Source organism: Berghia stephanieae, chromosome 4 (assembly GCF_034508935.2).
Source record: "Berghia stephanieae isolate SIO BIC M18660-M18661 chromosome 4, UCSD_Bste_1.3, whole genome shotgun sequence".
Taxonomy (NCBI): domain Eukaryota; kingdom Metazoa; phylum Mollusca; class Gastropoda; order Nudibranchia; family Aeolidiidae; genus Berghia; species Berghia stephanieae.
In genome coordinates, this window is record NC_088363.1 from 15,200,480 (window position 1) to 15,215,411 (window position 14,932).

At 38.7% G+C, this 14,932-nt stretch overlaps 1 pseudogene across 1 annotated transcript; it reads left to right on the forward strand.

Annotated features, from left to right (window-relative positions):
• The first annotated feature begins 5,208 nt into the window (after nt 1-5,208).
• LOC144970082 (small COPII coat GTPase SAR1B pseudogene) lies at nt 5,209-9,323 on the forward strand (annotated as a pseudogene). Its single transcript, XR_013644902.1, has 2 exons — nt 5,209-5,342; nt 7,348-9,323. The product of XR_013644902.1 is annotated as a small COPII coat GTPase SAR1B pseudogene (transcript).
• The last annotated feature ends 5,609 nt before the right edge of the window (nt 9,324-14,932 follow it).

Sequence of the window (14,932 nt, forward strand, 5' to 3'; positions counted from 1 at the left end):
GTTTTAGGGAAAATCCTGAAAATGGCTGGTAAGGAGAGCGTTAAGGTAAATTACTCACAACATCCTCCAGTCGGATATATTGTACCAACACACAACACTTTGCATCCTTTCTTTAAAAAATATAGCCTTGTGGAGAACATTGTGCTTATTTGAGTCAATAAAAAATTGATACGGCGCACAACTCTACTGAAAGATTTGAAAAATAGAAATGTATTTTTTACAGATAGATAAACAGATAACTTGATTTCCTTTTATAATTTAAAGTCAGTTTGAAAGTTCGTTAAGTCAAACAGATATCATAAAAAATTTACCGAAGACACTAACATCTCCTGGCCACACCCTCAACTGTATCTGTACAGTAGAGTCCTTACTTCCGTTGTGTTGATTTAGCGGTGATCAGTTTTATGTAGTAGTGTCATTGCGTGTATCTTTATGTGTGTGCGTGTGTGTGTGTGTGTGGTGTATAGATAGTATGTGCTTGGCTAAGAAGCTCATAACATTGCCATCCGGAAGTATAACGGGCCAACACACAAAACTGTGTGTATCCATGAACGTTTATAGTCGGGTTGATACAGTTCAGTGAGCATTACTCATAAACGTGGATGGCAAAAAACAATAAAAAAGACCTAACGACGTCATCTTCAAACTATCTATACATGTGTGTGTGTGTGTGTTGGAATGTGGTTGCGTGGAAGAAAAAAAAAAGGGGGGGGGGGTGTCCATCAAGTAGAGAAATTCTTGAGCAAGGGGGGGGGGGGTGTTTGCTGGAAACTGTCAGATTGGCATTTTTCAGCAAATCGTGGCATTCATAGTGATATAATTCACTTGATCACATGACGGCATTCGGATTTACAGAAATGTTAAACAAGTTTCACCGATTAACAACATCAACTTATATTACTGATGATATTACTGTCGTTTTTATGCCATCGATTTGATAATTATTGCCCTGGTAAATATTTAATTAAACGTTTCAATTGGTTCTGTCAAGCCCGAACAAACCAAAAGTCGACAGATTCGGGGACTTGATATTATTCGCGTCCGCTTCAGATTTTCATTTGACCTCACATAAGTTAAGTAAAGGGGAGACATTCCGAAAGCTCCTACATCCCCAGTATTCATTCAATTTGTATTTTCACCGTTGATCTTTTGTCAGGCGTTTATTTATTCAATTTGTCATCATATAAAAGCGTTTTAAAAACTCTAGAACAAACCTTGATAGATTTGTGAAAGTTTAAAATTTCCTAATTTGACCATTGTTTTTATTTTCGGCCGCCATTTTAATTTGTGAAGTATTGAAGGTAGTGCAAAGCACTCCCAAGTAAAGCGTGGTAAAGACTTGCGACTTATTGATATTGATATCTACTGACTGATAAAGTAAAATCATGCCGAATAAAGCATGGCAGCGACGACAAGCACGTCAATTAAAATGTGCATCTAATCGTAATCAAGCTAATCAAGAAAATGATTCTGGCAATATCGAATGAAAATAGTTCTTTCCCCGCAAAATTGCGGGCTTTTTACTAGTAGCCTTAACCGTTTATAGTCTGATTGATTGGAATTTAGTGAGAACTAATCATTCAAGTTCATGTTCAAGGTCTTTATCTGCAAAAGGTGAATTACCCATCACTGCAGATTTTATACAATTATGTGGTGACTTTCTCCATTATTTTGTCATATCGAGTTGAAAAATGAATGTTCAAATAGTTGATAAAACTGGTTGTTGGTAATATCTAGGATTTCTGGCTCTTTAGAAACGATAGCAAAGAGCTGAGTGGCTTCATTTTCGTTCCATCTATAGAGGGAATGACGTTGACTTTAGTCAGCCTGTTAGTGATAAGATCTAACAAGATTATATCAGACTTTAAACGTAAAAGGCTTCACACAGTTTTATATGTTTTGTATCTTGGTATGTTAAATTTGGCTGGCGGATTTTGTGAGTAGTTTACCTAAATACATAGCATCAATTATTGGTAGTTCAAAGTTTATCGTCTGTTGGAGACAATACGATTCAATAGTCTGATGTCACGCTGCCCGGCAACGGCGGCCATCTTGGTTCTAAACAAAGAAAATCATTACTTTTTATTTTTCATGCTGGCTAGAACTTTTCATATGCCTTGTGATCAGAATGTGTAAAAGTCAAAACATGATCAAATTTATGGGGTTTTTTCCCTCTGGATACTCTTTATGCTCGTCGGAGAAATATTTCATAAGGGCGTCCGCCATTGATCCGATAGTTTAGAGCCTAGCCAGTGTTACTAAGTTACCATGCGTCATTACGAGGGAAGTGACGTCACGACTGTTGAAGCGTATTGAATGAGACGTAATCACCAAACAGAAGTTATAAGCTGCAAAACCCGTGCCAAATTTAAGTTATATTTCAAACATATTATGAGCGAGAGGATGTTTACGGACTTGACCGTAGCCCTCGTCAACTTATAGATAGAATGCGCTTGGCCAAGGAGTTCACAACATTGCCATCCGGAAGTATAACGGACCAACACACAAACTCTGTGTAACCATAAACTGTTATAGTCTGGTTAATACAGTTTAGTGAGAACAACTCACAAACGCGGATGGCAAAAACAATAACAAAGGCATGAGTGACGTCATCTGCATACTATCTATAGCCATCTTTAATTTATAGCCTGACACTATGACCGTAGCCATCTTTAATTTATAGCCTGACACTAAGACCGTAGCCATCGTTAACTTATAGCCTGACACTAAGATCGTAGCCATCGTTAACTTATAGCCTGACACTAAGACCGTAGCCATCGTTAACTTATAGCCTGACACTTGGACCGTAGCCATCGTTAACTTATAGCCTGACACTAGGACCGTAGCCATCGTTAACTTATAGATAGAATGCGTTTGGCCAAGGAGTTCACAACATTACCATCCGGAAGTATAACGGACCAACACACAAACTCTGTGTAACCATGAACTTTTATAGTCTGGTTAATACAGTTTAGTGAGAACAACTCACAAACGCGGATGGCAAAAACAATAACAAAGGCCTGAGTGACGTCATCTGCATACTATCTATAGCCTGACACTAAGACCGTAGCCATCGTTAACTTATAGCCTGACACTAAGACCGTAGCCATCGTTAACTTATAGCCTGACACTAAGATCGTAGCCATCGTTAACTTATCGCCTGCGTAGCCATCGTTAACTTATAGCCTGACACTAAGATCGTAGCCATCGTTAACTTATAGATAGTATGCAGATGACGTCACTCAGGCCTTTGTTATTGTTTTTGCCATCCGCAACTGTATTAACCAGACTATAAAAGTTCATGGTTACACAGAGTTTGTGTGTTGGTCCGTTATACTTCCGGATGGCAATGTTGTGAACTCCTTGGCCAAGCGCATTCTATCTATAGCCTGACACTCACACCCATATTTTGACGTCATGTTTAGGTTTGTGGACCGCCCAGTGAGTTGTCTTAAGTAATGCGCAAGGATACAAGTGATCCTGTTGGTTGAACTCTTGAATACAACTCACGATTTATTTTCTTTTGTGGCTAAAGACTTGTCTTTCGACGACATTCGGTGGTCAGTATCAGCGTAGCCATCGTTAACTTATCGCCTGCGTAGCCATCGTAAAGTTATAGCCTGACACTGACCAAAAATGACGTCAAAATGCCAGTCTTTTGCCACAAAAGAACCAAATCGTGAGTTGTATTCAATAGTTCAACCAATGAAATAACTTGTTTCCTTGAGCTCTACTAACGACAACTCACCAGACGCTACACAAACCTAAAAAATGACGTCAAACTGCCAGTCCTAGAGGGTTCTTGTGTCAGGCTATATGTTAACGGTGGCTACATTGCCTGACACTGACCAAAACATGACTTTAAATCAAAATGCCAGTCTTTGGCCACAAAAGAAAACAAATTGTGAGTAGTATTCAATAGTTCAACCAATGGTACCACTTTTTTCCATGAGCACTACTAACGACAACTCAGGAGGCGGTGGAAAGACCAAATAATGACGTCAAAATGCCAGTCTTTTTGGGTTTCAGTGTCAGGCTATAGATAGTATGCGCTTTGCTAAGAAGCTCATAACATTGCCATCCGGAAGTATAACGGACCAACACACAAAACTATGTGTAACCATGAACTTTTTAGTCTGGTTAATACAGTTCAGTGAGAATAACTCACAAACGCGGATGGCAAAATATAATAACAAAGGCTTGAGTGACGCCATCTTCGTTCTATCTATAGATAGTATGCAGATGACGTCACTCAGATCTTTGTTATTGTTTTTTGCCTTCCACGTTTATGAGTAATGCTCACTGAACTGTATTAATCCGACTATAAACGTTCATGGATACAAACAGTTTTGTGTGTTGGTCCGTTATACTTCCGGATGGCAATGTTATGAGCTTCTTAGCCAAGCGCATACTATCTATAAACTTAACGATGGCTACGGTATCAGGCCATGACTTTACGAAGACCAAGACTTGACGCGGCTTAGTGGTATTGTAGTATTACATGGTTGTTATGAAAACCCTTTTGCCACTCTCGAAGTTTCATGTCTCTGTAATTCAGTCTCGGATCAATCTACAGCCAACGTGTTAAAAATGCATTTCGGGATGCTGTGCTAACGACAACACAACTGTACATTACCATTTGGCAGACAGTGATTGTATTTGTTTGTTCATTCATTGATTTATTTGTTTATTATTTGTTTTCTTTTGCGGCTATGTGGTCTAGTGGTATGACACTCTCTTTCGGATCGGAAGGTCCTGGGTTCGAGCCTCGCTCGGGGCGTATATGAGTCCTTAGAGAAGGCTCTTTACTCACATTCTCTCACCGTACTCAGGTGTAAAATGAGTACCTGGCCGTTAACAGCGTTGTCTCTGTCCGAAAAAAAATGTAATATCGCCTAACAGGCGTCATGTCCCGTCCGACATGTTAAATGTTGCTGTAAAGCGCGTTGAGCACGTTTAGTGGATATTGCGCTATATAAAAGCTCTATTTATTATTTAAGTGAAAAATAGGCACAGTATGGTCAGTGTCAATTTAATTCAGCGGCAACGCCTTCTCTCCGCGCCAATCAAAACAGAGCGAAAAGAACTATAGTAGTCGTCAGTTACTAAAAATAGACCGGATCTGTCGTTAGAGTTAAATCGTTATAACAAGTAACGTGGAAGCCGGTGACGTAAATTAACTGATTCTGAATGTCCAACGTATTTGATAAAGACATGGCACAGGGAAAGAATATGTATATAAACGAGGAGAGTCTGTCAAATGTTTATAATATTAGTATTATTATTATGGTGTGTGATTGCTCTGCCTCCTGCAAGACACGAAATAATCATATATTGCAACGGTAAGTCATCATGTGCAAAGCTTATCATAATGATAAAATAATAACTATAATGATGATGGTGATCATAATGATAATATTATAATGTAGTGTAATGTAATGGGAAAATTATATAGCGCCATTATCCATTTATAATCCTCAATTGCGCTTCACATTGGCAATAACAAATAATAAGTAAACAAATTAATAAAAGTTCACGAGGACGAGAGACGCATGCGCACAACCAACATGACGTTCTCTCTCTAATAACTTTTCCGCCGGTGACGTCACAGACGATGGGTGACGTCCAATCAAGGGATGCTACTCTTCCGCTAATATCATTTCCTATAGCAGAAATAGTTTCTCAAAGGTTCAAAAATGTATGGTCAACTTTGTCCACACTTTTTCACCACTTTCAAAAGCAACAACTACTATGATTTTGATGTTAGGTTGTCAGATTTTGGTTAGTTTTAATTATTTAACCCAGAGTAACTGATGAAAGCCAATTGTATCCATATTTTGTTTTATTTTTCAAAATAACTTATTGTTGGAGTATTTTTATAGCGAATGTCACAAATGCGACCTTTTTGTCACTGCCTCGGTACCAGGCTCTTGAAGTCGAGATGTTTTTCTGACCCCCCATCCACCCATCATTAGTGATTGGATATTTGAGTCTGTTAGATCTGGCAGAGAGTACATTGCGATTGACTAGCGTTTTATCCAAAGGTAATAAGCAATAATTGCTTTTGTCCGTTTCACGCTATAGAAACCGGGATTAATTCCAGCTCCACGACCTCGTGGCTCTGAAGTACTACTTAAATCTACGATCATCTTTTCTAGACTTCATTATTGAGTTAACCCTCTCCTTACGAGCTATTTTCAGAATTTTACCCTAAACTTCATGTTCACCACAACAACAAAAAAAAATAGATTTTTAAAACGGATTAGCAACGAGTATATTCTATATTTTGTTAAGAAAAATGAGCTCTGCAACAGTGTCGAGTTTTTATGGCTAGATATAGATAACTATAACAAAATGAACTCAGAAAAAGAAAATTGTTGGTTACATCATAACAAATGTTACGATTTTCATATAGGTGGTTAAGGAGAGGGTTAATCAGTGTTCTAAAAGGTCATCGGAACTAACATTTAACATTCCATTATCGTGATATGCTGTGCAATTCTTTTTTTTTTATGCCCAAGCTAAATGTTCCAGAGCTATCTCGATCCGCTTTTTATTTCCAGGCCTAGTTGCATTACATTCGGGGACGTGGATTTTCTTTCACTACGAGAGAGATGATAAAAAATGAAATTTCCTCCGTTCATTTACAAGGGAAGTGAGATCGAGGAACTGCGGCTATGTGGTCTAGTGGTATGACACTCGCTTTCGGATCGGAAGGTCCTGGGTTCGAGCCTCGCGCTCGGCGCATAGTTGAGTCCTTGGAAAAGGCTCTTTACTCACTTTCTCTCACCGTACTCAGGTGTAAAATGAGTACCTGGCCGTTAACAGCGTTATCTTAGTCCGAAAAATTGCAAATCGCCTATCAGGCGGCATGTCCCGTCCTGCATGTTAAATGTTGCTGTTGACCAGGGACCCCTTGTAAAGCGCTTTGAGCACAATTAGTGGATATCGCGCTATATAAAGCTCAATTTAATTAATTTAACTGAGGAGGGTGGATGGACACTCCTGTAAGGGATTCCTCTACCAAGCTCAGGGAGCCTACATGCAGATCGTCACCGTGTTAAAAGCTACCATTAATGAGATGAAATTATAGAACTGTAAACCAATGAGGTTCAATAATAAATAAACAAACTATACTTCCTTAAAAATATTATACCTATTTTTAATAGACAACCATTCACAATTATAAACCAAAAAAAAAATACAATAATAAAATTCACATTTTGCATATTCAGAGGAATGGTTTCTTTAGTGTCCACCTCAGGATATGACCGAGATAACTCAAGCGTCGCGGTTTATGTGAAAAATGTTGTAATATTTAATTTTCCTTGTTATTTTTTCTTTCAGGAAGGTTAAGTTGAAAACAAAAAGACTCCAACATGTTCATATTTGACTGGTTCAAATCGATCCTTAGATTCTTTGGACTGTGGCCAAGGAATTGTAAAATGGTCATCATTGGTCTGGACAACGCCGGCAAGACAACTCTCCTGCACAGATTGAAAAACGACGCATTCCAAATTCATTCTCCAACGCATCTTCCGACCTCTGAATCGTTCACCGTTGAAGGTCTGACAATAACGGCTTACGACCTGGGAGGTCACAGACAAGCTCGACGAGTCTGGAAGGAATACACGCCTGCGGTTCACTGCATCGTGTTCATGGTGGACGCGGTAGACAGAGAAAGATTTCTTGAGGCCAAAACAGAACTATACAGTTTATTATCAGACGAGCAAATATCGAATATTCCTATTTTGATACTCGGTAACAAAATAGACTCACGAGACGCCGTCAGTGAAGAAGAACTCAAGCATAGATTGAATCTCTTCGATGTGTTGACTGGAAAACTAACGACGAAACCGGAAGACAAATTAACCGGAAGACCAATAGAGTTGTACATGTGTAGTGTGTTTAAGAGACAGGGGTATGGAGAAGGACTTCGATGGCTTTCCTCAAAACTCAACTGATATTAAATGTGACCCACCTCCTCATAACGGTAATCAGTAAAGATCGGATGAGCCTGATGTCGAAAAGTGAATTTCAATTTAAATCAATCAGAAATATGAAATGTTAGTCTTTTTTCTCTTTAAGACTCTGCGTTTATTCTTCTCACTAGAGAGGTTTAGCAGATTATACCTATCACTCACACATCAAGAATAATGGAAATATCACATGATCCAATCAAAAATCGCATCCCGACACTTTTATACGTATAATAAGAATGATCATGTAATAGATAATATGTGATACGTGAATTTCACGACTGTGCTCCCTTGTAGATGTATAAAATACTTATAATTTGACATTAAACATATAAAAATTGGAAGTGAACATGAAAAAATTGGGGAAAATCTCTTGCTCCCAACCCTGCCCGAACCCACGTTCGGACTCTCTTCGCCAATATTTCAGATTTATTAAAGGTTTTGTTTTAGTCGTTCTATCCTACTTTGTAAATTTGGTTTGGATGTTTTATAATTAATATGTCATATCACTTGCCATACGTCCATATATTAATGGTAGCATGGATTAATCGATTTATACAAGCGTGTAATTGGATGGTATTGCATTGACACGGTACGATAATGAAAGGATAAATGGAGTGATGCAAAGTCGCGTAGGTGAATGGATAGATGGGTGGATAGACAGATCTATGCATTCATAGATGCATGGATGGATGGATGGATGGATGGATGGATGTATGGATGGATAGACGAATGGACGGATCTGTCGATGAATAGATGCATGGATGGATGGATGGATGGATGGATGAGTGGATGGATGCATGGATGGATGGATAGACGGATGGACGGATCTGTGGATGAATAGATGCATGGATGGATGTATGGATGGATGGATGGATGCATGGATGGATAGACGGATGGACAGATCTGTGTATGAATAGATGCATGAATAGATGCATGGATGGATGGATGGATGGATAGAAGGATGGACGGATCTGTAGATGAATAGATGCATGGATGGATGGATGGATGGATGGGTAGATGGATGCATGGGTGGATAGACGGATGGACGGATCTGTGGATGAATAGATGCATGGATGGATGGATGGGTGGATGGATATGTGGAAAAAAGATGGGATATGTGGATTGAAAGAATAGAAATGATGCTTGAGTCGGTTGATGAATTGTGACACGTCACGACCTTTCATGCAGCCGCCATTGACAACAGTTGTTTGTTTCAACACCTAATCCATTAAAAAAAAACTATTATATGAATGTTGTTTTCTCTTTCTTATGTTGAAGAAGGACTGTGCTCCTTATTTGTAATTTGTTATAATTTGATCTGAAACATAAAATGTTATTCCATGTATTTGGTTTGTTGTTTATTTTTTCCGTTGTTTTATTATTTTGTCTGTTTGGGCACGTGGTGGGAGAGGGGGGGGGGGGCGCGATTGTTGGGGCTTTTATTTTTCGTGGAAGGAGAGAAGGTCCCGCGAAGTCCCAGGTTTGAGAGTTTTTGCCAAGATGAGGATCATTTAAATCGATCGATATTTGAAGGTATATTTTGAGTTTTCTGGCCAAATTTTTAAATATGGGTTTTTCCAGGGTACAGCAGAGTTTTGCTAAAGGTAAAATAAAAGATGAAAAAAAATTAATTTAAATTTGTCCCTAAAAGTTTACGGTGACAAAATATGTGACCCATCGTCTCTAAACGGTATTATGTCGGGATAACTCGGGTGCAAAAAATTAGAATTTATTGACAAAAACATGAGACTCGGGGTTTGTTTCGATTTGTTATGTAAGAGAATGACGACAATTTTTTACAATGCAAAAGCTCAAAATTCGGATTTTACTATCAATTTAATTCTAAAGTCACTTTTCGGGGTCTAATTCATCCCGACATAATACCGTTTCGAGACGGAGGGTCACATATGTCCATAATCCCATACTTGGCAACAGCCATTTTTATTTTCTTTTGATTTATATGCCATTGAACGCTTTTATAGACATCTTTCCGGCGATAAGGAAATCTGAACCACGGTTATCACACCAATGTTTTATTATTTTTAAGACCTTTGGATGCTCCCCTTGAGCAAGAAGATTGGAGGTTCGTCAACCATAGTTCTGCATACAATACGCAGCAACGTCTCCCAAATAAATCAAACCAATTGTTCAAACAAACACCATTTCATGCCAATATTGCGTGGTCATTTATTTATTTATCTTTGCTTTGTTTTTGTTTTTTGGATTTTTTTTTGTTTTTGATTTTTGTTGGGGGGTTTTTTTTTTTTTTTTTTTTTTTGGGTTTGTTGGTTGTTTTTTTTTTTTTTTGTTTTTTTTTGTTGGTAAGAGCTATTGACCATGTACTGCAATTACAGAGCTAAAATACTCTGTAAGAATATTCCTGTTAGCGTGTTAAAAGCTTATAACCACAGTGGTACTTGGAGAGAATACCACGAGTAATTCAAACAATAATATATGCTCAAAGAACAGCAAATCGCTATCACATTCTTCCGTGCAAATCTGTCAGGCAGGGGTGAAAGGGGGGGGGGGGGGGGGGGGGGGAATTCACAGCCACGGATCCCAACGCCATGCCACGGTTCAACATTGGCTGTGCTAATTCAGCCTAAGTAATTAAGTAAGTGATACGCTTCAACAGTCATGACGTCACTTCCCTCGTAATGACGCATGGTAACTTAGTAACTGGCTCTAAACTATCGAACAGCGGACGCCCTTATGAAATATTTCTCCAACGAGCATAAAAGCGTATCCAGAGGGGGAAAAAACATTATAAATCTGATCACGTTTTGACTTTTACACATTCTGATCACAAGACATATGAAAAGTTCTAGCCAGCTTGAAGAATAAAAAGTAATGATTTTCTTTGTTTAGAACCAAGATTGCCGTCGTTGCCGGGTGGCGTGACATCAGACTACTGAATCCAATTATTATAATGGAAAATCTCTCAAACCAACGCAAAAATATTGTCCATTACAACAATGTTAAATCAGACCCATAATTGCCTTCGGTTATTGGACCTGCAAATATTTGTGCCTAGTCCAAAATCAAAATGGAGTATACTTGAATGTCTTCATCCTTGTCCTACACTGTTCAGTGTTTCTTTGCTATGATGCAGATAAGGGAATGCAGCCGAAACGCGTACTCTTGTAAGAAGTATATAATCATTAACCAGTTTACTGTACTACAGTACTACCGTACTCTGGAAAAACTCGTATTAAAAAATTTAGTCAGAAAACTCGTCCTTCAAATATCGATCGATTTAAATGACAACTCATCTTGGTCAAAACTCTCAAATCTGGGACATCGCGAATCCCAGGTTTGAGAATTTTGCCAAGATGAGGGTCATTTAAATCGATCGATATCTGAAGGACGAGTTCTCTGGCCAAAATTTTAAATACGTGTCTTTCCCGAGTACAAAAGGTAACTGGTTAAATCGCCTCAATTAACGGGTGACCTACTCTGTAGTGTAATGGTAGTATGACTGATTGGTAATCAGGAGATCTGAGGTTCGATTCCCAGTCGAGACAGGCTGACGTTATGATGCTTGTGATGCTTGTTCTTGTATTTTTCTTTCAACTTTGTCGGGCACTGTCCCATACACACCTGGGATTTTTACCTCGCACTTCTGTCTGTTCCATAAAATGGTCACTTTGATATTCGTTTTCTAACGAAAGTTAAGGGGATGGAGAGAAAACCGAGTTTAACTCTCTCCTTACCGATCATTTTCAGTATTTTCCCAAAATGGCAGATTTACTCAGCAGAAAAATGTATTATTTAAACTCAAACAAGCTCTCTACAAAACAACTTTTATGTTCTTATTAATTAAACAAAGATCATTCTTCAAAGTTTGTGATGTACAAAATAAATATGAATAAGAAAAATGTATATTGTATCGTAACAAATGTGACGATTTTGCTGTCGGTGGTAAGGAGAGGGTTAAAAGAACTTTTTCCACATTGAGTTAATTATCAGTTAGTCACATGCACAGATATTGTAAAATGGTGGATGGTCATGGTGGTGGTAGTGGTGGTGGTGGTGGTGGTAGTAGTAGTAGTAGTAGTAGTAGTAGTAGTAGTAGTAGTAGTAGTAGTAGGAGTAGTAGTAGTAGTAGTAGTAGTAGTAGTAGTAGTAGTAGTAGTAGTAGTAGTAGTAGTAGTAGTAGTAGTAGTAGTAGTAGTAGTAGTAGTAGTAGTAGTAGTAGTAGTAGTAGTAGTAGTAGTAGTAGTAGTAGTAGTAGAAGTAGTAGTAGTAGTGATGGTGGTAGTAGCAGTAGTGGTGGTGGTCGTCATAATGCTGATGAGGGTGATGATGGTGGTGTGGTGTTAGTGGTAGTAGTGGTGGTCGTCGTCGTTGTGGTGGTGATGGTGGTCGCTGTGGTGGTCGTGATGGTGTTGGAGTGAGTAAAGAGGACATGCGGAAGAAAGAGAAAGAAAAAGAAAGAAAGAAAACGTTCAGATGTATCTCGGATTCGTGAACGGCTTTGAAGGTGCAATGGACGCATGTTATGGAGATAAAGGGAGTAAATCTGACTCATGAATGAACAACACAAAACAAACGAGTCAGATTTACTCCCTTTATTTCTATCTCCATTTTATTGACTCATTTAGGCACCGCTATTTATTAGTTTTAGGACGCATATTAGTTCAAAAAAGAGCTTTTATATAGCGCAATATCCACTAAATGTGCTCAAAGCGCTTTACAAGGGGTCCCTGATCAACAGCAACATTTAACATGTAGGACGGGACATGACGCCTGTTAGGCGATATTACAATTTTTCGGACAAAGACAACGCTGTTAATGGCCAGGTACTCATTTTACACCTGAGTACGGTGAAAAAATGTGAGTAAAGAGCCTTTTCCAAGGACTCAACTATGCGCCGAACGCGAGGCTCGAACCCACGAACTTCCGATCCGAAAGCGAGTGTCATACCACAAGACCACATAGCCGCACAAAACAACACAAAACAAACGAGTCAGATTATCTCCCTTTATTTCTATCTCCATTTTATTGACTCATAATTTAGGCACCTCTATTTATTAGTTTTAGGACGCTTGTTAGTGTGGTGGATGATATCAAATTATATAATGATAATCGTACTTTTACTCGGGGTCAGTAACACTACGAGGAACGTAGGATATCACTGATCAGACAAACTAAATGGCCTGGACATTGGACAGACAGACAGGATCAGTAGGGCAAGTTATACGCCACAAGATTCCATTCTCTTATCTATAATAATACCAGGACGAGGTCATGGATCAGCTGTGCTGTTGAACTTTCGGACGGATAAGATAAACATTTGTGGGTCACGCAGTACTTTTCCATTTTAATGGACGGATGACAGCAGGTTTAATCTGAGACATGTGTAGGACTCAGAAAAAAAAAAATTTTTTTTAAATTTTGGCCAGAAAAATCGTCCTTCAAATATCGATCAATTAAGATGACCCTCATCAAAAACTTTCAAGTCTGGAATTTCGAGGAAGTCTTGAAGTCAAGGTTTCATATTTTTTGACAATATTATGAGGGTTATTTTAATCGATATTTGAAGGACGAGTTTTCTGGCCAAATATTTTTTTATGTCGTCTTTTCAGAGTATGGCAGCGTTGTCGTAATTTAGTTATCAATATCTTCATGTATGGAGTTTACAAATTAGAATAAGTTATCTTTAAAAGATTCCAGGTTATTGCACCTTCAGCAACTTGGAGTAATGGATGGAAAAATGTGGCACTTTTGTTTAGATCTCAGTCTGCGATAGAAAGCAAAGCCATTGACATGGTCATCCTTTTGTCTTTCGAAAAAATTCCACAACTATCTCATATGGGAATTCCCTGTGCATGGCTTGTGGTCTAGTGGATGACACTCGCCATCGGATCGGAAGGTCCTGGATTCGAGTCCCGCTTAGAGCCGGGCATAGTTGAGTCCTGGAAAAGGTTCTTTATTCACATTCTTTCACCGTACTCGGGTGTAAAATGAGACCCTGGTCGTTCAAAGCGTGTCTCTGCCGGAAAAAATAATATTGTAATATCGCTTAACAGGCGCCATGTCTCGTCATAATATTATATGTTATGTGTTGCTGTTGTCTTGGGATCAGTTAAAAAGCGCTTTTAGCACGTTTAGTGAATGTTACTCTATATAAATGCTAAAGCTTTGTGTGTGTGTGTGTAAAAGGGGGGGGGAAGGGGGGGAAGGGGGGGTGGGGTGGCTATGTCGGAATGAAGAAGAAAAAAAAAAAAGGAGAGAAAATTAAGTTTAATTGCCAGAATAACAAACATTGGGAACGTTAAAATATTTTGGAATTGAAGACACACAATTTATTCTCCTCTTTGAAGACTTTTATTTTTAATCAAATTTAACATGTAAAGCTCACAAGTCAATAGCATAGTAGCGTTTTTAGGTGAATTGACACAAATGGAAAGAAAAAACACAGGAGGGAAAATCATATTATTAGTCAAGAAGTACTGCAACAAAGGTCAGAATATGTCACCAAAAAAGCAATAAGAGGCCCTTAATTGATGCTGTGCCTGTAGTTAAAATACTCGCATTACCCGCCAGTTTGATAGAACGTACCAATACTCAAAACGATGTATAACCTTGAACTCGTATTATAGTCTCTTTGGTAGAATTTAGTGAGAACTAACCGGCATAATATTATTGCTTTGAGACGTTGGGTCCCAAATTATGCATTTACTCCATAGGTCAAGAGTGAGAAGTGCATCGATCTATAGGGAATTTGATTAGCGGAAGAATAGCGTCCCTTGATTGGACGTCACCCATAGTCTGTGACGTCACCGGCGGAAAAGTTATTAGAGAGAGAACGTCATGTTGGTTGTGCGCATGCGTCTCTCGTCCTCGCTTCCGGTGAAAGCGGCTTGAGACACTTCAAAACCAAATTGACGTTCTCTATGTAAGGTGACGTCCAATCCAGGGACGCTACTCTTCCGCTAATCTCATTC